The sequence below is a fragment of the Anser brachyrhynchus genome (genome assembly GCF_964034855.1).
Source record: "Anser brachyrhynchus genome assembly, chromosome: 26".
Classification (NCBI taxonomy): Eukaryota; Metazoa; Chordata; class Aves; order Anseriformes; family Anatidae; genus Anser; species Anser brachyrhynchus.
In genome coordinates, this window is record NC_137719.1 from 2,949,430 (window position 1) to 2,976,107 (window position 26,678).

Here is a 26,678-nt window from a genome sequence, read left to right on the forward strand (position 1 = left end):
AGTTAGAAGGAGTAAGATTTGTTGGTGGACACACAATTAAGAATTCAGGTCTACCAAAGATGTTTTCTCAGCGGTCCCCACCCAGGGGCACCCTGCATCATGGATGAGTCCTGGCAAATTAGGCAGTGGTCATGACAAAGGTTGCTGCCTCTGGTAACAGTATGACCTTGTATCTCCCATCCCAAACATTCGCTAAATGCTGTTTTTTTTTTTTCCTTTATGTCAATCTCAGATTGGTTTTACCCTGGGAAATTAAAGGCTGTGTAATAATTTTCTATTATGTATAGAACAGTTGCAATCTAGCTAGATTTTGCAACGTTTTGTATTTGTTGGCTGGGCTTTCATCCCTTCATCTTGCTCACAAGGAACTGACAAAATCTGTCAGAATACTTCCCCATGTAGTATTAATCTTTGTCACTAGTTGGCAGCGACAATTCACTCTGAGCTCCCAGTGAGTGGGAGGAAGGATGGAAGGACATCATTTTGACACATAATAAATAATCATTTTGGGGGCAAGAAAAAAAAAGAAAAAGAAAAGCTTGGATTTCTTTCTTTTCCATGCTTAAAACTAACTCAACTATCAACAACAGCAACTAAGAGACTTACAGGTCCGGAGGGAAGGAATGCAGTAGGTAGGCACTGGAGGGATAAGGCTGTTCTTTAGCAGACACATGCTGAAGACACGCTCTTCCTCAGCACGCAGTCAGAAGGGAGGAAGCAGGTTAAGAGAGAACCTATCGCACATGGATCAGAGTGCAGGTTGTGTATATTCAGAAAGCTTTTATCCCTTTTGGAGCCTCTTGCTATACAGCATTCGTCAAAGTATAAGAACAGCTTGCTTTACTTTTTGTCCCCTTACCACAAAAGTAACAAGCAGCATCCAGGCCCGGAGCTGAGAACACAACCAGTGGTCCACGAGCCCAGGGAGGAGGAATTCTAATGCGATCTGCAGATGTTTCTTGCCTTGGTTTTCACGGAGCTGACAAAGCATTTTGCTTAGCGAGAGGGAATCACCAGGTTGTGTTCTGCACAGGTCTGTAGCTAATGATTGGCTGGGTCTGTTTCTTAACTGATGTTATTAATAGATTATATGAACGTGGGGACATTTAGTCTGTGTAGAGGATTTTATTTATGCACCTCATGAAGTATTGCATTGTTCTGTAAACTGCTGTCTCAGAGCCTGACTGTTTTGGAAGGTTTTTTTTGGTTTGTTTTAATTGATGTAACATTGAAAAAGTCTCAGAACAATGGCAGTAGAGCTATGCCTTAATAAACCATATAATATTTTGGGTGCAAAAAAGACCCAAAGGTTGTCATTTGAATGGAAGTATTAAGTGTGGGGAGTGTTTTTTTGGGGACGTCTTCATTATCTTGAAGTTTATCTTGGATCTAGGGGCAGGGGAGTTGTGCAGTGAAAATAAAAAGAAACTCTTGGGAAGAAGGTAATTACAGTTATTAAGCAGTTGGCTAATCTGTGCACTTCTACTGTGAAGCTTTTGTCTTTGCTGTGCCTACCTGTCTCACTGCTAATTAGTTGTTTAAGGCCTGAACCCTGGTCTCCCATTTGAAATCAGCGGAAATAGTCTCCTTGAATTGTACTACCAAGGTTTGATCCTGTAAGAGCCTTTGATTTATGGGGCTGCTACTGGTTTCAGCGAGCATTCTGCTGCCACAGAGCTTCCAAGAAGAGTCTCACACTGCGGCGGAGAGCTTGCATGTTAATTCTGTGGCATGTTTTCATTTGGTTTTTAATTTTTATAATGAATGGCTGGAGTGTTGCTGTGCTTGTATAAAAGATAAGTACTGGGGTTAAAAACATAAAACAGGTCACTATCTCAAGAGCAACTAACCACTTCTGCGTGACCAATTTTGCAATATATTTAAAGAAATGCTATTTTCAAAAGACTAATAAATTGCAACAACATATTTGTGACAATATGAGAAGGATTAGCTGACCATCTTGGGCACTGACAGAATGCTCTAGGTTCAGGAACTGTACAGCCTGGTTTACTCATCTCTGTAAGAATAGTAAGTGGGGTTATGTTCTTCATATGAGTGTTATGAGAATTTTTTTCTTCTTTTATGTTAGGAAAAATATTTTGCAAGCTCATAAAATTCTTTGAGAGTCCCTACCAGTATAGCAGCAAATGCCCAGCCTTTGTGCTGTGCAGCAAACATTCCTATGAATTCTAAAAATGACAGGGAGACAGAAAGAGGATTCTCAAATAAATCAAATAGAAATTTCACTGAAGTCAGCGAAGCCATTTTTCCCAAGTCAAGGTTTCCTGTTGGACCCCTGGAAAATAGTTTCATTTAGTTATTGTTGGTTTTTGTTTGTTTGTTTTTGGAGGGGGGGGTGCAATGTTGGTTTCAGAAATGTACATTTTGCTGCTGCAACTTTCCCAGACCTCTCTTTTAATTAACTGACCCATGTGATCTCTCACATTCTAGACATCAGAGATTTTTCCTGGAATAAGGAAATACTAAAAAGTTATTTGTAGTCATTCAGTGTTTCCTCCCCTAATGGATTCTATGGCACTTAGCATGCACTTACCTCAGTTTTTATCTCACTGCCCATCGCCCTAGGATCTGAGCTCTTCCCATCAAAAGTAAAATCTCTTTCCCTGAAATACTGATGATGAGAATGGACAGGTTGTTTGCTTTAGACAAGCGATAAAAAATCCAAGAAGGCAAAGCTAAATGAAGAGGAGGCAGTTGCATTTAGGGGAATTATTGCTCATAGAGCAAGTGGAAAAGATGGGCTTTGTATTTTAGTTCTGGAAGAGATAAGGACTTTCTCATTTGGCATAGTGTCATGGATTTTAAAGAGGGGGAGAGTCTGCTTGTCCATTTGGTGATGTAACGTAGCTGGTAGCATTTCTTCTAGTCGAGTCCACCGCGGTGATCTCCCTGAGAATCTCTGTTGGAGCAGTGAGGGTCTCACAGTCATGTTTTTTGTGTTTTTTTTTCTTTCTTTTTTTTTTTCTTCATTTTTTTTTCTTTTTTTTTTCTTCTTTTTTTTTTTTCTCTTGCTCTGAAGGCTTTGTTTTCATTTACTCTTCCGCGAGAAGCCAGGTGTCTGGGCAGGGCTTGGCCACCAAATGGCCGTTCCCCAGGGAAGGAAGCGGCAGTCACACTGGGAGCATCTCAGCAACGATCCTTGCTCGAGGTTTTAAAGGCCTCCATTTTCCTGGCCTTTGGATCCCATTCTTTTGTACCTGAGGGTACTGTAGGCTCCTATGGAATTTATGGAGCACTTCAAGCCCACGGTTTAAAAGAGAAGTGCCAGATATCACTTTGAAGACACCTATCAATCTTTCTGCTTGCGAGCCTAGTGTTTTCAGTATCTGCGGTTTCTCCTAATAATTTGCCAGCTTGTCCTCCCAACAGGTTCTGTAAGCTAAAGCTTTCCCTTAATCCACCCCTTTCAGACGGAAGACTGAGGCACAGAGATATGGAGTTGCTTCTCTGAGGAGAATATCTGTGATAAAAGTGGCACTTGAACTCACGTCTCCTGTTACTTAGTCCGTTGAATTTAACCAAGGCTGCTGCTTTAAACCAAGCCCTCTCTGACCTTTTCAAGAGATCTCAAAAGTTTACTTACCCCTAGGGGTGTTGTGAAGCTTAATTAATGTTTGTAAAGTGCCTTGAGTTCTTTGGATGAAAGTGCTTTGGATTATTAATATTAATAATAACAGATGAGCCCCTGAAACATTCTAGTACAGTAGAATGAATTAACGTGAAGCTAGCAATCAACAACAACAAATCAAACCAGTAATGCCATCATAGCCTTGGGCAATGCATACAGCTGGTGTTCTGATAGATGTGACAGATGAATCCGCTGATATTCTCTTCAGTCATTTCCATTGTAAATTAAACTGTCTCCCATGTCCTCATAACAGCAGCGTTTTAGCCAAAAGTCACCTGCAGCATTAACTTGCTTTTTTCAGTTGAGGCTTTTTTTTTTTGCCATCATCTACAGGCCATATTTAGACAGGATATAAGTTGATGCGTGACTTTTAGGGTATTTTCAGGGACGCAGATAGGCTGTGGCTAATTAGGCACCATTCCTACGGTCACCTTAGCCCACGTACCCCAAGACAGACTTATTCCTGCTGCCATGTTTTCACCACTGTTGCATGGTGCATACGTTTTTGGGGGGGTGTTCCTTCTACAGGCCTGTCAACAGGCAAACTGGATGAGAACAGTACCAGGAGAAGTGCAGGCACAAAGACTGGGTGGCTCAGCCAGTGCCTTTCAGTTTATCAGAAACACAGCAGAATTTAGAGTCCCTGATCCATGTCCTGCAGTCCAGCTACTAAACAATGGTATTTCAGCATCCATGAGCTTCTTTCATTGCACAGGAGTGTAAGAGCCCCTCCATATCCGAGAGTGAAATCCACGCTGCCCTTTCCACGTGAGTGGGTATCACACTGGTAGAAAACAGCTGCTTGGTACTTGCATGATCGTATTTTTCTTTGTCCTCCTCTCCTTCTATCATCAAAATGCAATGACACAAGATAAATTTTAGTGTATAAATTACAAGCTGAAAAGCTGCCATAACACCTCAGTAGATCATAACAAGAATCTGTTACATGGAAAAAGAAATGAGAAAGCCGTAGGGAAATTTTCTTCAGAGAAAGTATGGTAAGGAACGTACATTATCTTGGACTATGGAACAAAGAGTTGGATTAGTACGAAAAGAGTATTAGTGCTTTATGCAAGGTTTTTGAGCGTGGTTTGCTGCTAGAATTTGTAGTTCCTGTAACAAAGAGCAGTCAGTATGACTGCAATTACTATTTGTCATAATGGAGAGTTTTCAGAAAATGCTTGAAAATTCAGGAGAAAACCTCATTTGTTGCTGGAACAAGTTAAAATTTCAAACTGGATGTGAACATCAAAATGTTCTGACTTTGGATTTGTATGGGTGGGAAAGAAAAAGGGAACAGGGAAGGAGGGAATGTTTTTAATTTTTCAAACTAAATACCAGTATTCTCCCTGAATTTCTCAGAGACCTGTTCACCAGGTTTATACATACAGATAGGAATCCAGAAACTTCATTTGAGAACTATTTTATTCTTTCATCTTGGCAACTTTTACTACCCTAAATGTAAATCATTTTTGGTTTAGCATGCCTGGAGTTTTGCGGGAGCTGACCCTGAATTGTGCTGTTTAATTAAGATAACATGTATGCATCTGAAGTGATAAGTGAAAATCTAATAATGGATGAAAAATTGTTTTTAACCTTCATGCCTCTTCTCTTCCCAACATTGCATATATTGACTCCGAATATATAGTTATGAACATTGCTCATTTTCTTTTAAAGAGCTGATTATCTCATTGACACAATTTTATGTGGTTTTCCAATGTGATCATGCAAAATCAAACACTGAGTACGTTCACCTGTGCATATAATATTAAGCTCCATCTGCGTGTGTGTGTCCTGGCCATAATTCTGTGCTGAATATGCTTAATGAATTTACTATAACCTGACAGGGCAAAAACAAAACAAACAATAACAACAAAAAAAAGCAATCCCTTGATGGCTAATCTTTCTCCTTTGGTTGACATACCACTAGTTCTTGTGAAGGAGAGGAAAATGCTGCAATGTGGCATAAACAACTGGAAAAGCACTGTTTTTGTATATATGGGAAGATTTTTTTTTTAATATTATTATCTTCAAGTGGACATGTTCATAGAATCACGTTCATAGAGGAGTCTCCTATGACTAACACCCTTCGTGCCTTCTTTGTGGCACTGGTTTTGGTACGGCTGGGAGACTGAGCCAGCTTTGTGCTGCCGGCCTCTCTGATTTCCTTGTGGTTGCTCTTTCTGAGGTCTTTACTAGTTCTCCCGGAGTCTCCTGCCTTAGAACCTCATATCTACTGTGCAGGGGCACTTCAGGGGCAGGGGGGAGGCTCCTGCCTCTGATCAGAGACAAGGGTCCACCTTCCCTTGTCCTGCGAGTCTTTCAAACGCGCTTGTTTCCCTACCCCTTCCCTGGACTTAAGGCAGGGCTGCTGCTCAGACTGTGTCAACATATAACAAACACCATTTGTGAATCTCCTGCTCAGGTTCCTGACTGCTACGCCGCCTGGTGAGCTCCTCTCACAACGGAGCCACCTGTTTGAAGAGCTCACCCAGCTGAGCACGCTTGCACCCATGATACAGAGATTCAAAACCACCTGGATGCCATCCCGCACCAGGTGCTCTAGGTGATCTTGTTCGACAGGGGCGTTGGACAAAACAGTCTTCAGGGGTCCCTTCCCACCTTGGCCATTTTGTGATTCTGTGAGGCACCTGCCTGGGGAGGCTGCACCCCCCTAGCCTGGGTTTCAGCCGCAGACCGGCAAGCTCGGAGGGAGGACACTGCTTCTTCAGCACCAAGCCCTTCCCACAACACAAACGTGACCGAGCCTGCTCCCGGTCACTCCCACACACGAGGAGCTGCCTTTGTAGGACAGAGGGAGGCGCTCCTGGCTCCCCCCCAAGCCTCGTCGGCCTCCTTCGAGAGGGCTGCCGGGGCCTGGCGGCTGCCTCGAGGGGCCTCGATGCAGGAAACCCTCCCCCTGCCCGCCGCCATCCCCCGCTCCCCGGGAGGACGCCTCCGCCCCGGAGCCCATCTCCTCAGTGGCTGCGAAATGGTGGCGCTTCTCCCCGTGCTGTTAGCATTGCCCAAGGGTTGCTCCTGCTCATCTTGACTGCAGACGAAGCTTCCTTCCGAAGCGGGCAGAATGTGGCTCCTCTCTTCTTTCCTGGCCATCGCTCAGGCTGTCCCAGAGGCTGGAAGATGGGGTAAAACATCCTACAACTTCACACCCGTCCCTGTGCTTTGAAAAGGCCTTGTGCCAGCACTTCTGCGTGGCTCTTAATATAGGACTTAACAGCACAAAATGTAAATCCTTACTGTGCTTTCCATCGTCAAATAATTTTCTTGTTGACATGTTTGGTTGTTTATTTAATGAGCCAGGGCAAGCCCTCTGCTGATGTCTTTCACCACAAGCTGACTGGAAATAAAGCCGCTGAAGTGGTGTGGTGAGCTATTAAACCTGCAATTTTGGTACTGGCCAGCTGGCCACAGAAGACACCGCTGGCAAGCAGCAAAGATTTCTTAGTTCAATGGGATTTCCAATCTTCTGAAATCCAGCATAGATAGATATCCCACAATAGAGCATTATATTTCCACAGCCTGATTTGATTTCATCTTTACGTACACAGTATGTATGATTCTTGTCTTCATGTTATTTATTCCTTTTTTTAGCTAAATTAAGGTTTGGTAGCAAGCAGTCCAGTTTCTTGGTTGGGTTCTTGTTTTTATTGGTTGTGAATTCCCACTGATAACATTAAATCTTATGATCTTGGATATTTCCTTTCTTTTTTTCCTCTGGTAAGAATGACACTAGAGAATTTTTATTTTCTCTCAGCTGTTCTGTTACAAACCAGTTCTATTCTTTCTGCCGTTTTAATACCCGAAAATAACAAACCTTAGGAAACTAAAAATCAATGCTGATTAATTCTGATAATTTTAACTCTTATTACACATACCTTTGCTCCTTAGTTGACTTTGGCATGCGTGTCTTTGAATTTTAATTTAGTCAAACATATGCCTGTTAATTAAATTGCAAATATGTGGCACCTCTTATTTGAAGATAGCTATGTCACTTTTTGCTTAGTTTTGTGACGTTCATTTAATTCATTTATATCTGTTTTAGTCAAAATGTGAAGAATGCGGCACAGAAGAGACCAAGCGGAGTGCCCCAAGGGAAATGTCCACAGAGGGGTGTAGGAACAGGATGGACAGGGTAAGTAAGGTATCAAGAATCACAATCTTGCTGCAGACACAACACAGCCCTGCCCCTATATTTGAGCCATGTGAGAACCGTCTCCCATCGCACTCCTCCCTCTCTGAGCTCCCCTGTTTATCTTCTGAGCAGCTTTCTGCTCTTCCCATTAGCTCACCAATTTACACCCATTTCCTTATGCCCACAGTTACACTTCAGTAGAAGTAGTGAAAAGACACCTCAGTTTTCTACTGAGTTTGCACAATCTTTTTTTTATCACATTACCCATCTGACGTATCAGCTATTTTTTCCTTTTTTTTTTTATCATGTTTGTAATTCAAGGAAGTTTTTTCCAAATGTATCTTACTTCAACCATAGCAATGGTTAGTTTTCTTCTACTGCTGTATGAGTTGCTAGATTAGAGTAACTAAGATTCCCTATATTTGGATATTATTCTGTCACAGTATGCAAATTGGTTCCTTTTCCTTTGAGGTCATGCCAGACTGTCCTTTCTGTTTTTTTTTTTTAATAAAGCAGTAAACAAATTGGACACATGCTAGCACAAATGTTGGAATTCGCTTCAGTTATTAGCCATCATATAAACAAACTGCAGCAACTGCTCTTCCCAAAATGCTTAATATACGGGTTTATTTTCTACTGATTTGTAAGACATATTTCATACGTATTCATTAAGTTTCCAGCTGGGGAGTTAAAAAGAAAAGCTGGTTCTTGAAGCATGAGTTAGCATTTCTAAAGATCAAATCCAGCCGTTTTTGGTATTTGAAACAATTCTGAAGTCAGTCCCCTCTGCCCCTTAAAAAGAGTCTCCTTTTAAATCACCTTCTGGCAGCAATCCTAATTTCAGGTACTCAAATAATTACTCATGTAAAAAATATATTTGTGGTTTTGAAGACATTATTTTAAATGATTTTGGACAATATAAATTAGCTTTTAGTAGTGTCATTCAGGATAATCAGGATGATTACATGAATATCCAGTGTTTTCTATTTGAATACTAATAGCCTCAAACTCAGCAAAGGAGCTTCCACTGCATTATTGCTAAATAGTTTTTCCTTCATTTCTTACTGAAGTGCAGTAGAAAAAATAAAGTGGTCTAGGAAGTGTCTGAAGTCAGAAATGTATCCCAGCCCTTCAATTTTGTGGCAAATAACTGGGCCCTGAAGGAATTGGCTGTACAGTTGCTCTCCCAGCTGTAGTGTGTGTACGTTGGCTCAGTTTCTCACAGATGCCTCCCAGCAATACGTTTTGGCAGGAGCCCTAAGGACTTACACCTCAAAGGAGGGGGGAAAGTATGCCTTAAATTGAGGGTTCAAGTTAATACGATCCAGAGCCCCATCCAATGAAGATGTTCACAAGGGAACAAACTCCAAACATTTTAGTGAATTCCATTTTACGCTCAGGAAGGTAAAGTCACTGACAAGTCTTTATTGTTCACCCTATCCAGCATCAGCGACATCTCACTCTTATTAGCCTTTAAACCTTTTAGACAAGCTGCTACTTCACTTTATTACACCCACACCAGTATCCATGTAAGCAATATCCATTTGTTTTTTTAGAATTGTTTGTTTCCAGAAAACACATATGCTGGCGTGTTTATACATCCTCAGTTCCAGCATCTCAGATTTAAAACGTACGACAGAGAATTTTGTTTAAAACTCTGTCCTGCAGAATTAGTGGAAATGGAAGATTTACCAAGGCTTCGCTGATTAAAATTTAGCTGGAGCATGGGGAAATCTTTCAAAAGTACTTATTAATTTAGGAATATACATCTCTGTTATAAAAGTGACATTGATGCTTAGGAGGCCAGAGGGATTGGATGGATAGTCCATATGGAGGTCAAAGTAGTAGAGAACAACTGATGAAGAGACAACTCATTGCTTTCAGAGCCAGCATACAATACTTGACTTATTTTGGGCTAATTGGTTTAGGCACAGTAATGTTTGTATTCTGTTCCTTGTCCTTAAACTCTGCTAACTCTGGGACTGAGTTCCCCTGTTTGGAAGGGGACAGTAATTGCATTGTTCCTGGTGTTGATCCCGATGGAGGGGCACGTGGGTATTTATTCAGATGGACTGCATTTTTACTGGACCTTTAAGAGGTTTCAGTTTTCTTACTGCTCAAACTGTGTTTGAAAATCGTAAGGTAACTCTAGGCAAATATCTCTATGTGGTCAAAAGCAGAAATATCCTTGCTCCTGTGTAAGGAGCATCTGTTTTCTTCCATCTTAGCTTAGCATGAGAATCCACTAGACAGATTCAAAATGTAGGCCTGCTTTTAATGCTGAGCATTGTAATAAATGGTGAATGTTACTTTACGATCAGGTACTTTTACAAAGCTCTTTTCATGCAGTTCTTCCATATTTTCAAATAACAACACCCAATTAAGCACTTGAATCAGTGCTGTCCTCAGCAGAGATGTAATTAAGCAGGTGTTTAAATCCCTTGTTAAATTATTCTCTTCTTTCCTAACCTACCATTACTATTCTGTCCAGAAAAGTAATGCAATAGAAAGCAAATGAATCCTGAAGCCCTGGCTTCAGGCATATAAGGGTCAAACTGTATCAGCCATACAAATAGATCTGTGGAATCCAGTTGGATCTAGGTGAAGCAGAGCAGATTTAAGTAGAGGCTGCTGGATAAAAGCAGTGAATGGCAAAAAAAAATAATAAAATCACTTCTTCAGGAAGAAAAGGAGTTGAATGAAATAAAAATCCACTTCCAAAAGGGCTTTATGTGGCACTTTTCCCAACAAATGGCTTGACTCCTGTAATTCAGAAGGCGCACAAAATGTGGACATGGCCTGGTCATAAAGAGAATAGGGAAACAAAGAGGTTGCTAATTCAATTTCAAATGTTACAGATCAAACTCTTTACTCTTTGTCCAAATGGAAACCTACACTAAATAACATTATCGTGAATTGGCTCAGCAACTTAATGGACTAAGACTCTCATATCTAACAGATTGCCTGGTCTCTCCTAGGTCTTGGAAACTGTTTCTCTTGTGGATACCTTCAACCAAGCCTCAATATTCGCTTGTTATAGAATAAACAGGATAAAGTCACATCATCATTTTCATTATGTCCACTTAGCTAAAAGATGTGTTAACCATTCTGTGTCGTGTCTTGTCATGCTTACGGCCAGAGGAGCAGGTTCAGGGTCTTGCAGAGGTCTGTCCTTTCAGACAGCTTTCCAGATATGCTTGATAAGCCAACCATGCAGATTGGAGCCCAAGAATTTATTTCTTTAGGATACAAAACATCTCATCTAGGGCCCCTAAAGTCTTCTGGACCATTTTGGTCTTACAAGCTGGTTCTTGTAGAATTCGGTACCGCGTATACTAAAGAATCGCAGTACTTCCATTTTCATGTTCCGTGGTCCCATGGCTGCTAGATATTTCAGATCATTGCATTAATGTGCATTTACGGGGTGGGGAGGTTGTATCTTCTGATAACTGCTTTGCTAATTTGCTAATACCTCTTTCCCCAGAACGGTAATGAACCCGCAGCAAGACTGACCTTAAGACTGTGCAGGAGGAAAGAGCTTATAGCCTTAGGAGCATCATATATCGTGAAAGCTTTTTTAAAGTAAAAAGAGGTGGGAGCGTGTGTGTGCAGATGTACGTGTAGATGGGCCCTGCCAGTACAGACTGACTGCTGTAGCAGCTCTCTGCTGACGCTGTGAGCAAGCAGCCTAAAGATGAGCAGACAAAGAACGTTTCACATGTTTTAAACATGCTGTTTCTCTTATGCTGGTTGTTTTTAAGAATGTTAGTTCAGCTCAATTTGATGGAAGAAAATGAATAGTTTTACAGCAAAGGGGCTCAGGTTTACAAGTTCTATGAAAATTAAATTCTGTGTGATGTTAGTCCATCCCGGAAAAATGAGGCTTGTCCTCCATTAGTGCACTCAAATATATAGGTATGTACCTCTGCTAATTTCCACAAACGTGCATGATGCAGGGGAACACAGGACAGATTCTTGAGCTCTTGCTAACCCAGGTTGGCAAGTCTTCAAGGAGCACAAGCGTGGGTGAGTAATGCCAACTCAGATCTACAGGCGGAACAGCACTGTTCATGCGGTGTTGTGCCCAGCTTAATAAGTAATATGATGCACGTACTCTGAACTTCACAGCGTTCCTAAGATGGTCTGGATGGAACCAATTTCTCAGTGGGTTTCTCTGTTCTTGTGATGTAAGATGCCCATGGGCAAGTAAACTTCCTTCAAAGATCTGTTTTTGGACTTTGATGTCTCCTGCTTTGGGAAGTGACTAGTGCTAGCTCTCTGAAAGTGACTGGGACTGTTTAGCCTCAAGAAGAGAAGGCTCAGGGGAATTTTGTCAGCATGTTGCCTGATGAGAGAGAGTGAAAATGATGGAGCCGGACTCTTCTGAGTGGTAGCCAGTCACAGGACAAGAGGCACTGGACACAAACTGAAATACTGGAAATTCAGTTTAAACATGAGTAAAAACTTTTTTATTGTGAAAGTCACCAAACACTGGGGCTTTCCTAGGTGGGCTGTGGAGTCTCCATCCCTGGAGACATTTAAAACCCGACTGGACATGGCCATGGGCAGCCTGCTGTAGCTCATCCTGCCTTGTGCAGGGATTTGGACTGGACAACTTCCAGAGGTCACTTCCAAACTGCGACTGTTCTGTGGTTTTGTGATTTACGAATCTAATCCATGGTGAAACGCAACGGAACTGAGTGTCCTAGACTTTTAAATGGCTTTTGAAGATGAGACTCGGGCTCCTCAATCAGATACAATGCTGAGTGGAGGAGTAATGTAATACTGTGAAAAAAATTGCCTGAGTTCCGAGCACCTTTCAAAAGCTTACACGTAAATATATAGTCCTAGTGCTTGATATGGAACACTTCAAAACTTTGTAGTGTGCTTTTAAATCCCCCAAATACTTCCACCTATACAACGATTAAGTAACACTTAAAAATAACCTTGTTTCTTTTCGTTAAATTTTGAATCCTAGATAAAACAGCAAAATAATACAGTTGTGTTCCCTTCCCTGATTATTAAATACAGAATGCGAAATACTATTGATGAAGAGTTCATTGCCTAAAAGGTTACTTTCCTAAAAATGAAAAGGAACCAAGCAACGTTTGCTGTGCCAAGGCTCATTTCTTCTGCCTACCAGGGACAATAAGCATGCCATTTGAAAGGTCATTGGTTCTTTTGTATGCTAATAAACAATTAGTATGGCTGGGGGGGGAGATGTGGCATCACCGGCTTTAGAATGTATTTCTGAGCAAATTAACCGTTCATGACAAGTTAAGAATACTGAGGCTAACATCTCCTGGATGATTTCTTAGCCATCATTTCAGGCTGTGTGAAAATATTGCTATTTAATCAGCTCTGGCTAACAATTAGTTTTCTCCTCGACAAGCACCTTCTGGGACTTCAGTTCACCCCTGAGATTATTATATTTTTATTGTAACGTTTTATAGCCGATAAGGAAAAAGGATTTAGAAAAAGAAAATAACTGACTTTTTCTCCCAGGCAGTTATAATGGTGTATGCATATGAAATATGTGTGCATGGAATATAAATTTGATATTATTCCAGTCATTTTATTGCAGCGGTAGTGGTGAAGTTTCACACATTCTGATAATTGCCATGCTCTCCCTTTGCCCCCCACCCCCTCACACATACTGCAGCCTCACAGAAACTGTCCATCTGGTCAGCATTCGGGGAGGAAAATAACTCTGATTGTGGATGGAAGCACCTAACTTGCTGAAAGCCAGATACAGCAGTTTGAATAGTACGCACAAAAGACTTGCTCTTCCTATTTCTGAATTGCTCAGGAACATCTGCAGGCTAGCAATCAATTTTTTTATTTTTTATTTTTTTTTTAGCTAATCATTGGAAAACACATTTTAGACTTCCTGGAATGACTTTCACCTGTCCTATTTTCTTTGCTTGGCTTTCGTATTAGTTCTGCCTGCCATTTTTTGGATGCCGAGGGATATTCTCTTGCTAAGTTTCCAGAATACAGTAACATTGAGACAGGACTTTTTTCAAATGGCGTAAAAGCAGCTGCTGCATGAATGAGTGCAAGGAAGTTGGGTAGCTGGGAAAGCAGAGGGGTGCAAGCAGGTGGGCTCCAAGCTCCTTCTATAGTCTGGTTTCTTGTTAGAGGTATGTTGAGGTGAGGGGGAGGTTGGAAACCTGTGTTAATCTGCAACTCTCTTGCTTCCAAGAGTATCTAGTTGATGTTGTCCTTGTTTTTTGGCCCCAGGCTTTCTCTCGCATCCTGCAGAGCCCGCTCTTTTCAGATCAGAAGTCTCAAGAGGATTACCCAGCACGTCTCCCAGCCTTAGGACACATGCAGCTCTGAACATGGGGGAAAGTGGTATGTACGCAGTACGTTTCTTTTTTCTGGATGTGGAGTCAGCTTTGCATATTCTAATCCCAGATGGAGGAATGAGCTGTGCACGTAACAGAGCTGGGCAGAATGCAAAAACATCTGCTGTGGTTGAGAAGTCTCAGGCAAATGGTGAAACGTTAGCAAGCCCACCTGGTGCAATGGTAGGGCAGAATACTTGCAAATAGGCAGATGAATGTGTGCAACAGGTATGTTATATCAGCAGAAATAGGAAGTCAGGATGAAATACTCAGCAGTAGCTTTGTTGAAAGTATAACAGTTGACTCGGGTCAAGGAGATGACTTGCCAGTCAAGCGTGGTATTTCTTCTAATTACTACAAGTAATGCTTGAGATGAGCAGTGGAAATAATGGTCATTATCTTTTGAATAGCGTCGTATCTCCTCTTTTGTGGGGCTCCTTCAGTCTACCAAAAATCTGGAGGTACATGAGTTCAGTAGACTGCACCTTTTGTTTGTGGGAAATCTTTTATAGCACCAAAACAGCATCTAAAATGTCTTTAGCAGCTTCTGTTACGTTGATGCTTTCAGTTCACAATTTTATGTCGATAGTACAGGGTCTATCTTCGCTTGCTTTCCTTTGTTTATTTGTAATTAACTTTTTTATTGTTTTCTGCACACAAAGCAATCAAACTATATCAGAGAACATTAGTGAACAGCGATACGTTCCTCCATAAACAGTAAACAACAGAACGTTTCTTAGGCAAAGTTTGCAACACTCACCCTACCATGCATGAAAGCGTTGCATTGCACTTCAGGCGTGATCGATGGCTCAGGAGCCACCAGAAGAGACAAGTGACTGGGAGAAGTGTGGAAGAGTCTCTCACTAAATAGCGTTACGTAAATTAATTAAGTTGGTAAATGTGACATGTAAGATGGACAAGGAAGTTGTTCTAAATGCTGAAAGAACTTTCCTAAACCCTCGTAATAAAATTTGCATTCAAAATTCATTTATGAATAGGCTCTAGAGGATTAATACAAAGGTGAACAGACCATCGATTTTCATTCCTAGGAATGTTTTTGAGACTTGCTAAAAGTTTGCACATGAAGACAAAGCATTTATGAACTCGTAAAGCTGGAGGCTATGGGAGGGCAGAGACAAACACAGAAACTGGACCGCTTTCCATCCCCTAAGCAGCATGTTGGTCCAGGCACTTCTGGGGCAGTGAAAGATCAAACTTCAAGTTGTTGTTCAACTTGATTCAGATGGCTTGGCTTCTCTATGCTCAATCTAGCTAATACATGCTTATTAGATATCTTAATAAATGGTTATTTATGGGTTTGAAGACTCAAAGAGATCATTCAATCATTTTGTCTGACCTCTTTACAAAGTAGGTCATAGAATTGCCATATTAATGTCAATTGATTGCTGTAATTAAGGGATCGAATCAGTGAAGACATTGCTCAGAGCTGTAGGTTATACTCGCATCTAATAACTTATCTAGATGGACTGCTACTGATGCTGCCACTATGCTAATACAATCTGTTTATCATTGATAAGCTAGTCATAAAGCCTCTTTTTCATGAATAATAATTCATAAAGTAAATTTAGAGGTGGTCAAAGGTGGCCTTTTAATTTTGAATACTGTGTGTGCAGCTTAGATAGTCCAGGCCTTATTTCATATGTATTAGCCCCAAACGCAACTGAAATCAGCAAGTCCTTGTTACCTGCACAATCTCCAAAGTCTGGGCACAAGATGCGTAGTGCTGCAAAACTACTGAAGAGTGAACTGAACATCTAGAAATAGATCTGGAAAAGAAAGGGAATCTTCATCCTGAGATTCTGAATTTTAATTTCTCCCCAAAACAAAATGGCCAAGGAATACTTCAGATTTTTTTTTATGACAAAAATGTTTTGCTGTATGTCGCTCTGTCCTTTTCTTTGTTTTAGAAAATAATCTTGATACGTACTGGAAGGATTAAAGTTTCTAATTAGCTGGAAACAACTTGATTCATTGAATTTTTTTTTCTATTGAAAAGTTAGGTTAAAAACTTTTCCTTCTGCTCTGGGTAGAGGCAGCATGTGAAAATGAATCTACACTGTTCTCTTGTAGTTCTCTAGCATTTTTGATGCTGGCAAGGGTCAAGTGAGCATGTAAATGTGGTGCTGCACAACCTGCCTCAACCTTGGCATCAGAGGGAGCAGTTTCGGTGTTGAGAGGTCAGTTCCAGCTCAGAGCTTGCTTTAATTCTCTGTTTCTCTGCTGAGAATGATGAGAGTTGTCTAAATGGGCGAAATACTCTGGTGGCTTTTTTTTGTATATCAGTATGTCAGCCGGGGAATTGCCCAAGACAATGGTACCTGGTACAGGATATCCAGGAGCTCTCTTCCTCTAAGCATCCTGCCCGACCCAGATTTGAACCAGTGAGCTAGTATTGAAAATGCTCTGCAGTACTGACCAACATCCACATTATCCAGAAATTATAGCTGAAAGACAACTGCTCTGGGTGCTTACTCACAAGTATTTTTTAATGCGGTTTTGCCTCCTGATCATATGAGTCCGTAGAATGTAGTTGAAAACCCAATGCTGTGGAAAATTTACAGTACCCCCCAGAGTTTCATTGAGCAGGGAGCACTTTTCAATTCCAGAGTGAGCTGCAAAGCTTAAACCGGGCAAAGAATTCATTATTTTAATGATAATAATTTACACTTGCATGGGAGCTTTCATCCAAGAAAATATCATGTTAGAATTTTCCGTTCATGGTCTCTCTAAGACGGGGTAATTTCACCTTGATAAGTGTTTGTATTACATTTACCTTTGCTGTTTTGGAAGTAAAAAGGAAGATGATTATAGTTTGTATAGTTGAGTGTTTATTACGACAATATATTTCATTTATATCATAGTTTTCTTCTTAAAATCTGAGTGTCGTTTTGAAACTCTGGCTTGAATACCTGTCAATACCCCTATTGTGTAAAATTAGTCCGCTGTTGTAGACGTGGGGAAACTGAGGTCGTAACCTCCTGCGTGTGTGGTTTCTTTCTCTCCCTCTTGGCCCCCCTTGAACTAAATGGAAGCAGGACGTGGTTTGCGTCTCTGGAAATCAGGTCCTCTTACCAAGATCAAAGCCAGCGGTCCAGCTTGGCGGTGTCCTCAAAAGTAAGTTTTTTCTCTTGAAAGGGACTTCTCGGCTGCTTAAAATGAAGCATCCGCTCAACTGATCTGCTGTATGTAGGTGGGATGCTAAATGCTTTGCAGGGCCAGTCTGTGGCAAATCTAGGGGTGGGTGGAAGCATACAGCTCTTATCCAACACACCTGAAAATTAGTGGAGATCATTTTCATGGTTTTAGTTAAGCTGTTAGTATCTTCTGCGATGTGCAGTGTACAGTATCTTCCTTCTCTTCCCATACATGGTAAATAGAGCCAATTTTGCTTCTTTTGATGTGTAATAAATTCTGCATTCAAAAGCTCTGTTTTCTTTCAGCTATTGTCTTTTTTTGGAGGCTCTGCATAACTATATAGCCTATTTCTAATTTTATCATTTTTTCTTACGCAATTCTCTATGCACTATTTACTTGTTTAAGAAATGAAATTGCATTTTTTCCCCAAAAAAAGCTGTAGGGAACCTTTCATTTAAGCATGTGCAAGCAGCATAAGGCAGACCAATAACACAAAGTCAAAGCCATTTCATAGAAAGTGTTTCATAAATGCTAATTGAGCTAAATGAGCTTAGAAAGCATTTTACAGAGAAAGTATCCAAAATACAGGACGGATTGCAAGATGCATTCCCTTTATAATGTATTACTGCAGTGTTATGCTGCTGGATTTATATATCAGTTTTAACTACTAGTCTTGATTATGTCATAAAGATTTCATAGATTATTCTTGTGTTTTTTTTTTTTTCCTCTGCCAGTAATCCATTTTATGAATATTAGCCAGTAGTTGAGTGACAAATTTTGATCAAACTTAAACTTTTAAAGTGTTCCAATTAGTGGATGAATATGATATTCTTACGTCTCAGTGATTCTCACAAGTGTTTGTGTTTCACCGCTTTAAAAAGACACTTTGGCTCTGTAAAACTTCAAAGACACTCTAAAGTCATCACTAAAGACAAAACTGTGAAAACAGTCATTTCAGTCCCATACCACTTGCCAAAGAAAGAAATAGTATGTTTTTATTATTTATTTCATATCTACATTGTATAAATACACTTAAATCTCCCAAATGGTAAGTTTGGACTACCTACAGGAATTCATTCAGCACAGTAGTATTTAATGGCATGGGTTAATGGGTTTGTTATTGCTACATGAAGACAGGGAGTTAGTTTTTGTTCACATTTTCACATGTGTAATGGAGGTGGAAGAGATTAAAGATAATACTTCTTTATTAAAGAAGGTTGTTAGCATTCAGCAGTCTGTAGCCACCAGTCCAGGCAATCAGCATCCAGTAAACATCAGTGGATCGTCTGATGCTGTGGGATTCTGTGCCTTGACCAGATCTGCAAATGCTCCACAGATTTTCCAAAGGTATTCCAAAATGCCTGTTACCCAGGAAATCCCCCTTTTGCACCTTTGCTCAGATTTTCAGAATATTGTTTGGCCCTCTTTAGAAGAACCATTTTTCCATCTGAATATTTAAACCACTGCCACAGGAAGGTGGCTGATTGCCACCTCACAGTTCTTCTGCCAACTAATCTGGGAGGAGAGCCTTAGCAGTTCAAGGATTGTATTGTATATCTTTGTCAGCAAGCAGCATCTGCCAGAGAAGCTGGTCTGTTGAATTCCAGCAAGTATCCCCAGTAATTTTAATCCAGAGACCAAGGTTCAAGAGGGACTTAGAACAAAAATGCGGACATAACATTAACTAAAGCTCTTCATAACTTGCAAGATAAGTTTATTTCTCCCTATCCCCACTTCTTTTCTTGCTTTCTTTCCACCAGTGCCCTTATTAATGAACTGTGAAAGCTGACATTTCCAATAAGGAACAATTAAATCTGAAACTAAATTAAATGAAGTCATTCATTTACAAAATAATAGCTAACTAGCATGAGGATGGTGAAAAATGATCGCAAGTCATGGGGAAAAAAGGAGTAAATTAAGTCTGACTACATTAATGTTCTTTAAATACTTCTGCTGCTCAGAAAATTAAATGGAAAACATCTTATTAGCTATCTTACATATAAGGTAATAATGTGTGTATTCAGCATGACAAGTACTACAGGATAGAAGTTCTTCGTAGAAGTCACTGTAAGTAAGTTATTTAAATTCTTAATTTTTGGCACCCCTATTGCAAAGGGACTGTGGCAGGTCTGAAGCAAGGGACTTGCTTGGAACCTGCTCTTGCATTGAACCTTATAATGCTGGTGAAAAGAGGGTAATGGGCATAGTCCTTGGATGTTTCAGCTGAATGTAATTAACCACCGTGCTGCATTTTCATCCCTGTGGAAGGAATTTGCTGGGACCTCCTCCATCTCCATAGTGTGGAAAGTGCTTGCAGAATAAGGACAGTAGCAAGAGCTCATCCAACGAGAACTGATTCAGCAAATACTGGCGACAGCCCTCCAGTCACTCTGTGTTCTCAGCTTTTTGCCTGTTATACTGTGTAAGGGTAGAATTCACCAGAAACTTCAGTAAGTTCGAGGCCTAAGTATGTCTGCCTCGTTTTCACAGTTCGGATGGCTTTATATGGATGTAGACTTTTGTTCCTACATGAGAAACTTCAGCCAAAGAGCTAAATTTTTTAGAGCTAGTAATCCACAGCTGATGATACTAGGTTATTTCATGTAAAATCCAGCCACTCAGGCTTGCTGCTCGTGTGGTTGGATTTTTCAGGCTATCCATCCAACATGTGCCCAGTGTGCTGATCCCTATAAAACCAAACCGAAGAAAGATATGCAAACGTTTGTAAGAACATAATGGAGAAGAACACACATTGCTCGATTTTAAGGGAATGCTGATTTACTGTGACCAATGCTAGCTTAAGGTTTGCTGTGCTACTTCATGCATTTTTATTTAAAAATACTTTAAAAATTTTTCTGTGAATCTCTGAAGGCTCGAGTTAATTTTGCAAATTTTGCAATCAGTTATTCTTCTGGGGGTTTGTAGAATTCACAGCTCTGCCGTAAGAATTTGAATTCTACTTGGATTAATATAAAAACCCCTAACCTTCTTGCTTACATTCTCCAAAACCCATGTGGTTATTATTATTGTTATTATTATTGCCAAGGCTGAGGAATATTTGAAAAGGAGATTTGGACCCAGGTTGAAAAAAGCATTGATTTCCTCAGTTATACTTAAGGCCCTTTCCTTTTGTAAAACAAATAACCTGAATAAACATGTCAGGGAAGATTAAAACCTCATTAAAAAGTGTAAACAGAGTGCAAAGAAAAAAAAAAGCTTGGCTGAGTTGAATAATGGTAATAATAAAATCACTAAACAATATTGCTAGTTAAAAGTCCTGTTAAAGTGAATGTACCGTTGAGATGGGAAGCAGAGCTGCTGTTATCTAACACTCAGGATGGAGATTTCTTTTCAATAATTTGATAACATTTTAATGAATAAATTAATAACATTATCCAGGAAATGGAGTCCATAGATAAAGTCAATTCCTCGCCAGTTCCCAAATCTAATCAGAGAAGTTCTGTTCAGGGATGGTCAACAGTGATGCATATGTTCAGCAATATTTTTCCCTGCCCACCTAGAAGGAGACACAACTGCTGTGGCTACCCATATGGCGCTGCATGCATAAGAGGTTTACTCCACAATTTTAATGCAAATTATGGCTTTAAGGCTGGCAATTACGCCTTTTTTTTTTTTTACTGAGGTGAGCAGGATTGTTGCGTATATGCCTTGAAAATGCTAGAGAAAACAGCTCCATCTTCTTTTTAAGTGACATCTTTTTAAAGACAAATTCACAGAAAAGGAGAAATATTACTTGTTACAGAAGAAGCACTTGGATTTTGAGAACAGGATGGAGCTGTGTTAATGTGTTGCCAGCGCATAAGAACCATTCTCAGCGCTTTAGATTTAAATAGGTAATAGGTGTGTGTGGCTAAGATGGGGGAAATGGAGTAGAGGGAAAAAGTTCATGAAGGACAGGGCAAAACAAGTGCAGAGAAGTTACAAAGACGTTACAAATGGCAGGATCGGGAGAACCGCGTTTTTGTATTTAAGGTAGAATTTAAAACAAAAGGAGGACAGGAATCTGACTTAGAGCCAAGTACCTTGTGATTATCACCTTTGTTTCACTTTGACAGAAGACTGCAACAGTAAATACTCTAATTGTCTGCCTGGCCTTTCAGTCAAGATCAAGCACAGGAATTTTAATAATAAGACCTTTATTCAAGGCTCCAGAGATACCTGAGTGAGTGATGAATGAACTTGTATGTCTTCACAGCAGAGTTCTGTGTACGCAAGGGTGCCAGCGTATAGTCGTTAATAGTTCACTTGAACTAATTAGCCCTGGTTCGTTCTTGCAGCTTATGAAGCACTGTGCGATGTAGACAATCTCTTGATGCCTCAACATCATTTACAACACAGTGCCCGACCAGCACTCATCATTTCAACAGCCCACCTGACATCTGGAGAAAACCTCTCCGTATCCTTCCATCATAACAGGATGCAATCCTCCTCCTCTCCAATATATTTGACGGGTAGCTGCTCTTTGTTCAGTACTGCCCGTGTGCTGTCAGATTGTTCCTACGTTTCCCCTTCACCAGGTCTCCCTAGTAAGACTTTGCAAACCCCAAACCCAGGCAGCGTTAGAGGCACAGCAGTACCAAAAAGGGAAGTGCTGAGCTGGGACAACTGCAGCAAGGAACCTGCTTGGGTGCAGGAACAAACCATCGTTGCAGGTGAAGTTTCAGTGACTGCAGCTCTTGTGCTGACAGATTTTGTGCGGTTTACTCTGTATTGATGTTTTTCCTTGTGCATTTTGCTCAAGTCCTTCATTCACAACTGTGATTCTCAAGGTGTAATGCTAAATGCAGAACATTACTTCGGCTAATGTGGAAATTTATTTAGAATTTCTGTGCTGATTCAGGAAGTTATTTGAGTTTGCGTTTACTTTCAGTGCTTGAGAAAGATACCCGGAACCTACCTGTTTAAAACCAGGACTATAACACAGTGTATCACCCTTCATTACGAGTATCTTACTCCAGAACATAGGGTTTGCTTTTTGCTCCTTCAGATGTATTCGGTGTGAGATCCTGTTTTTTGCCTGTGTTGCCTGCATTGGTGTAGCTGCACTTCAGTTGCTCCGTTGCCCTCGCTCCCAACCCTGGCATTGCTCCCCTAGCCTTATCTTCATCGAGCCTCATTTTATCCCCGTCCCCCTTCACACATAGTTTAAAGCCCTCTCAACGAGCCCTGCCAGCTCCTGGGCTAGAATTCATTTCCCCCTTTGAGACAGGTGGGACCCATTGGCAGCCATCAGGCCAGGTGCTGAGTTAAACCTCCCTATGATCAAAAAAAAAAACCCACAAAATTCCTGTGCTCCTACCCCATCCCAAGCCTCATCAGCCGCCCTCGAAAGGGCTGCCAGGTTGTGGTGGCTCCCTCAGCTGCCTCGAGTGGCCTCGAAGCAGAAAACCTGCATGCCATGATCCCCCACTCTGCTGCAGGATGCGTCTGCCTCACAGCCCATCGCCTTACTCAATAAGGCAAGACTCCCTTTTTGCAGGAGAAAACAAATGAGTTACTCTGTGCTTTCCAGAGTCAGTCTAAATCCTGAAATCAGATGGCATTTCTTACTGATTTTTGAAAATAGATTCACCCAAGGAGAAAAGCTTAATTCGGCCTTAATGCAGAATGAACTTTCTTAATTATGTAGAATTGAGATAGCGAATCTTGTAGCTGTGTTTATTTTGTGCACATATGTAATCGTTTTTGCATGTTGGATGCTATTTTCAGAATTTTGTGCCGTAGAAGTGCTACTGATGCCTGAAGGATTGCTGGTAGTCGTAGTGGCGAGTATCTGAACTAGTTAGGACTCGAGGACGGCCAGCTAGGTAAGCTTTGCGTTTTCATGGCTGTTGCCAGATTTATCTTTCAGGTTCTCTGGTCTCTGGGTTGATAAGGGGAGAGACTTCCTCTTTCAACTTAAGAAAGCTGTATTTTATCATTGTGTGGCTGGAAATTTTAGGTAAAATTGAGATGGTGCTGAGTGGGCCATCTAATGACTACAGCTGATTCTGCTTGTCTTTTCCTTAGAATTAAAAAGAATACAAAGTACAGGTCAGTGCATTTACCTATTCTACACAGTTGTGTTATACAAGAAAAAAAAAAAGATGTGAAAATTTCCCATAAGATTCTTTGCTATTGTTTTTAACGTTAGAAGTTGGCTTACTTTTCAATCACTTTTTTTTTTTTTTTTAATGGTGAAGAGTTGTGCTAGAAAGAGCAGTTTACCTATTGCTGAAGCTGCGTTCCATCTAGTGGTCTGTGACAGGGAGTCCTTCTGAGCTGAAAAATACAATCTGCAGGTATGTTGAAAATGTTTTTTTCGGAGATTGCATTTAGTAGTCTAGCTTGTACACGTTGGTTGTGGTCAGCGAAAGCTTAATTACTGGCTTTGAACTCATGTTGACAGGGGTGCAGAAATGGTTGTGGTGCAGCATCCAAATGAACACGATTATCATGTTTGCCTTGCTACTTAAGTCATTTATTCCCTAATAAGCTGTGATGGAACCTGCTTTTCCCACAGATATATAAATTTACCTGAAGATTTCAGGTATTAGTATTAGCAGCATTAATATTGTTGCTAATTAAGCTTGGCAGGACTCATGAACTAGAGACTGGAAGTATGGCATGGAGAGACAGAAAACTAGTGCAAAAAATGCAACACGAGGGAATGTTCTTGGCTATTTGAATCTATTTGTAAATGTAGGTGCTTGTCAATTTTTCAGTTGGTTTATATTGTCCTAGGCAGAAAAAAAAAATCATAATTTTGCAATATATATTTAAAGGTCTGGTTAATTTTAAAGTGTCTCTTTCTGGCTTTTCAGAATGGAAGTAGTGGAGGGGGTCAGGAATGGATATGAAATACCAAAGAATCCACATCTTGAGTCAGATTTTTATGAGCAGCTAGTGCTCGGTGCTTGGGACTGCTATGGGTAGACATGGTGACGTGAGAGTTTAGTTGCATGGCTGTTAGTTTTCATCCTGTTAGTATTGATTTTGAAACATCAGTAGAGAAGCACAAAGCCCTTGCTTAGGTACCTTTGTGGGAGTTTGAAAACTTAGTTTTTTTGTTTCTGTGTATTAACAGTAGGCTCTGTTGCAGGGACAAGTATTTCTTACATAAAATATTCAGCATTCTCTATTAAATATTTCAGAACAACCATAAACTTTTATCATCCACTTTAATTGACAGACTCCTTCAGTTCTTTTTGTTTTTGAATAATTAAATCTTTCCATCTTCATTTAAAAAAACCCAAACTCTTAGAAGCTGTGAATGTTCTTACTGCATTGCATCCCTTGACAGTTGCTTCCCCTCAGAGTTTCTCTCTGTCTTAAGGCCTCGAGGAAAAATTCTTCTGACTACTTTTCTGAAGTTTTAAGGTCTTGCAAGAATTCATATCCCCCAGTGGTCCTTCTCCTGTTGGTCTTTCATTCTTCAATCCGGTGAGATGAGTGCTGTTACTTTCATATTAGGCTTTGGTCTTTGCACAGCACCTTCTGTTCTGCGAGAACAATAACAAGTAGGAGCATTTGAAGGCATGAGGATCCTATGTGCTTTGCAGGGGGTTGGCCAAGAATTGGACCCATCTGTTTGGTGGAATGATTTGGGTTTTAGAAAAGCAAAATAAAACTCTGGTCTTGCAAGCGGGGTTTGTAAGCATTGTTCCTTGTGCCTGTTGAGGATTCCTGTTGATTTTGCTGAAGAGCCAAGTCCAAGTTGTACCCAAAGAATGAGTGCCTCGGTTTGTAGTTTATTGGCCGAAATGCAAGCAAGGAAGTTTTAGATCCAGTCTTGCAGTTACCTTATACCTTGGAAGTTGTGGGGATTCCCTTGCTCCTTTTTTTCTTTGGGGAAACAAATCTTTCAGGGTGTTCCTGGATGGGAGAGTCTGCCTTGGTGAGATCCTGTCCTTTGTGCCCGCTACTGTTTTTCTGCACTTAAAACAACAAAAAGAAAAACATGTTTTATTAGCAGTAAGCAGGATCCTGGGATATAACAGGGATGAAAGAAGGCTATTAAAAATACAAACGCAAATATAATTCAGTGCATGCCAACTGTTTATCAAATACTACGTGAGTCTTAGCTCACTTCCAGTCAGTATTAGAAATACCCAATGCAGTGGATAGGTACTATATATTGACATTCTTATGTGGCAAGAAGAATTAAAAGACTTTTCAATTATTCTCGTTTCATTATGCAAGCAGTATTTTCAATTTTTTTGTTTCCAAATGTATTGGGTAACTCTGACCCTCATGATATGCGCTTGTTACCTGTAGATTCAGGATGGAGCTTCGCTTGAGCAGTGCTTCATGAAGACTTGGATTCCCTCTTCCCCTTCATTCCTTCTCTAGTTCTTGTGTTGAGTTTATTGTTGTGTCTGCAAGCCTGGAGTAAAATCTTGAAGCTGTTCAAGTTGATGAGAGTTTTGTCGTCGGCTGAAAAAAAGCTAGGGTTTAATGTATAATGATTATTAGAGCACCAGTCTCGATTCCTGTTGAGAAAAATGCTTCTTGTCCCTGCTGGTTCCAGTGTCACTGACCTTCCTTCATGCCCTCAAAATCCCATCATCTGCAAAAATAAGTACATAAATACATTAGTTGAGGGAAGTTGGGAAATAAGCGCATCCTCTAGTGGATCTCAGAGTGTTTGTCTTCCCTTATCAGCCCCGTAATGATAGTGCAGCGATGGCAGCTTAATGATACCAGCCCCAATGACGCCATTCAGTGCCAAAGAGGTGAAGATTGCACATTTTATTTTGGAAAATAATTATGCAGCTAATTACAGCACTTGACTTTCGTCCTTCCCTTCCCTGTGTTCTTAGGGAGGCTGGTTTGCTCAGCTTGCAAAAGACTGCGTCAGTTATTCTAAAGGTCAAAAGACTCTTGTATTATGATTTGTAATTGCTGGTAATAGTGAATAAAATAAAGACAGCATCATTTTGGATCATTTAACTCATTGCCTAAGTTCTGTATTACTAATTCTATTCTATTGTGTGACTATTGTGTGAGTACAGACTTGAAAGAAGAAAAATAAACTAGAAATTGAGATCTGAACTCTTCTAAAAGTCTTCTGAGAAATTTTGAATTCAAATTCGAAATGTGATCAGACCTAATAATACAGAGCAGTCTGCTTCAGGAGTATTTTTTAAAAGGATGCAAAGGACACAACTGTATTTCAGGAGAAAGCAACTGTACTGCCATTTCAAAAGTACTATAGCTGAAGGATTTTAGTAGTTTTTGGCTCTGTATGGCTTTCAGATCTCACCTGGATCACTCTGAGTAAGAGTAGGTATTTACATATGCAAGCCCTAATACATAAGTGTTTTGTACAGCTTTCTTCTTTTTTTTTTTTTTTTTAACCTTCCTCCCA

The 26,678-nt window shown here is 40.4% G+C and overlaps 1 protein-coding gene across 7 annotated transcripts in view; it reads left to right on the plus strand.

Moving 5' to 3' along the window:
• Positions 1-4,804: 4,804 nt before the first annotated feature.
• The window catches only part of LRRTM4 (leucine rich repeat transmembrane neuronal 4), a 328,293-nt gene continuing 306,419 nt past the window's right edge, over positions 4,805-26,678 (plus strand). For 3 of the 7 annotated variants that reach the window (XR_013942190.1, XR_013942191.1, XR_013942192.1), the window contains exons 1-6: positions 4,805-7,217; positions 7,713-7,802; positions 14,046-16,350; positions 17,209-22,788; positions 23,039-23,136; positions 23,512-23,610. The gene's annotated coding sequence lies outside the window, so the exon portion shown is untranslated. Of the gene's footprint in view, positions 7,218-7,712; positions 7,803-10,780; positions 11,275-14,045; positions 16,351-17,208; positions 22,789-23,038; positions 23,137-23,338; positions 23,363-23,511; positions 23,611-25,585; positions 26,676-26,678 lie in introns of those variants that run through there. The other 4 variants (XR_013942193.1, XR_013942194.1, XR_013942196.1 and 1 more) reach the window with 4 other exon arrangements.